General features: G+C 43.8%; 1 non-coding gene across 1 annotated transcript; it reads left to right on the top strand.

The window, feature by feature from the left end:
• The first annotated feature begins 822 nt into the window (after nt 1-822).
• LOC121858781 lies at nt 823-1,015 on the top strand. The gene has a single exon (XR_006087510.1). It is a non-coding gene; the product is annotated as a U2 spliceosomal RNA (small nuclear RNA).
• Nucleotides 1,016-2,480: the final 1,465 nt, after the last annotated feature.

Here is a 2,480-nt window from a genome sequence, read left to right as displayed (position 1 = left end):
GACAATTGACACTAACTAAACTACAAACATCAGATTCTCTGATGTTTGGGCATCAAAATGATCTAATTTCAGTAGTATTAAAAAACTCCTGGCTTTCCCCAGGGACGCTATCACGGGATGCCATTCGTACTGGCAGACTCGACACTCACTTATTTGACAAGTGTTACCAACAATAAAGAAGGTTGAAGCTTTCAACATCACTCACAAAGGATCGTGAATGCTTTAACTGTAATGAGACATATCTAAGTGGACTCAAAACAATGGTGTCCTCTCTCACATTTAAATTCACTTTATAGAGAGGTTGGTGTCAGGAAGTCAGAGAAAATGAACGGCACCCAAGCTTGGGAGCGATGAGAAAACGGATGTCTTAGATGGGAGACTCAATAAAGAAGGCATAGTTACATGTTTTGTGGGCTATTGAGCGCAATATGAATCGTCTGATTCTCCTTTAACTGACGTGTATGGCCGTGGTCATTACGCTAACACTGGTCAACAACATTCATAAAGAAAGAAAGAAAAAAAAAACGCACCAGCCACCCGCCCGAACAGCGAGCGATTAAGCTAATAAGTGGTTAAATAATAGTGATTTATGTTTGCTTGTTTTTAGATTACATGCTAATATAACAATGAAGTATAAAGAATAATATAATGATTGGTTAGATAAATACCATTTAGTTATTTATACTTTTAGTTTTGTTGTATATGAGTTTGACGGTTTATCTACAAACCTCTCTCGTCATAGACCCTTGTTATACCAATTTAAAAGCAAGGTAATGTTATTATGCAATGTCCATTGCTTTAATCGCAACAACATTTTTTGACATCGCTTCTCGGCCTTATGGCTAAGATCAAAGTGTAGTATCTGTTCTTATCAGCTTAGTATCTGATACGATCCCCATGTGGGATCTTCGATATTAAACTGATTTTTGAATCTTGGCGAAGTGCTAGGGGCTTGCCCCACCTTTGCCGCGGATTGGCCCGGTATTGCAGTGACTCCGGGATCGGTCCACTCCCCATGGGGAGTAATTAAATCATTTTATTATACGTAAATTTTGAGTAAGATGGCGATGGACATAGTGTATTATAATCGCTGTACATAGTATAGTATGTCACTTTTACTTTTACTTTTATCCTCTTCGCCACTGATCGGCTTGTTAGCCGCTTGGGCGATCGGTCACGTCTCTGATTACTTTTCCTTTTCATTTATCTTCTTCACCAAAAGATCGGCTCGCTAGCCGCCCGGGCGATCGGTCACGTCTCTATCATGCACTGTTGGCAAATACTGAGCAGGCACCGGCTCCTGAATGTACCTGAACCCGCTCCAGTGTTGGTCAAGTTTGTCTTGAAAGAGCTCACACTCGGTGCCGTCACAACACTCTCTGGTAGATTGTTCCAAGAGTTTACAACCCTCACTCCGAAAAAGTTTGCCCTCACAGTTTTCTGGACTTGCGGCTTCTTCAATCTTGAGGCGAGCGTCCGCCAGCTCCAAGTAAGGACACTCAACTGAGTAGTGCTCCCTGAGATGCTTATACACCTTAACTAGGTCCCCCTTTGCCTGTCTGTAGTATAAGCTAGGCAAGTTCAGGCGCTCCAATCTCTCAGAGTAGCTGTGGTGCCGAAGTGCAGGCACCAGTCTGGTGGCCCTCCTTTGAGCATTTTCAACCAACTGACAGTCCCTAGCATATCTCGAGGACCAGATGGGGTGACAGTACTCCAGATGGGGAAGCACTTCACTCCTGAAGATCGTTACGAAGGACGGACCGTCTAGATATCTAATCTACCTTCTTATAAGACCCAATAATTTATTTGCCTGATTTACCTTCTTCTCGCAATGGCCCGAGAACTTCGGCTCATTGTCAACATACACGCCTAGGTCCTTCTCACATACAGTCTCAACTAGTGCAGTTTCTTCATCCCGTTGGGACATATGATACGCCTCCTTACCGTTGGTACGCCCCAGGTGCATCCTCTTACACTTCGTGACATTGAATTTCAGCAGCCATTTCTTCGACCATTTCTGGACCCCACAGAGGTCCTTCTGCAGCTCTTGACAGTCCGCTTAGTTCTTAATTTCCCGAAATAACTTGGCGTCATCGGCAAACATTTGTATGGAGGAGTGTACAACGTCAGGCATGTCATTTATGAAACAAACAAACAACAGCGGGCCCAATACACTGCCCTGTGGTACCCCACTTGTGACAGGTACAGATGACGATTTCGTGCCTGCCATTAATCACCACATACTGCTTGCGGTCATGTAGAAAGTCTTCTATCCACGCTAGGACATTTCCCCGAATTCCGTACCCTTCCAGTTTGATTTTCAGCCTTTCGTGGGGTACACTGTCGAAAGCCTTGGCAAAATCTAGGTAAATAATGTCGATATTACCACCCCGTTCCAGAATATGAGTCAGACACAGGTGCGACCTTTTTTTGGGTTGCAAAAAAGCACGATATAACTCCATTTATTCGGTCCTTGGTAG

Source organism: Homarus americanus, unplaced genomic scaffold (genome assembly GCF_018991925.1).
Source record: "Homarus americanus isolate GMGI-L3 unplaced genomic scaffold, GMGI_Hamer_2.0 scaffold34410, whole genome shotgun sequence".
NCBI classification, from domain to species: Eukaryota; Metazoa; Arthropoda; class Malacostraca; order Decapoda; family Nephropidae; genus Homarus; species Homarus americanus.
This window is presented reverse-complemented; position numbering and strand designations above follow the sequence as displayed.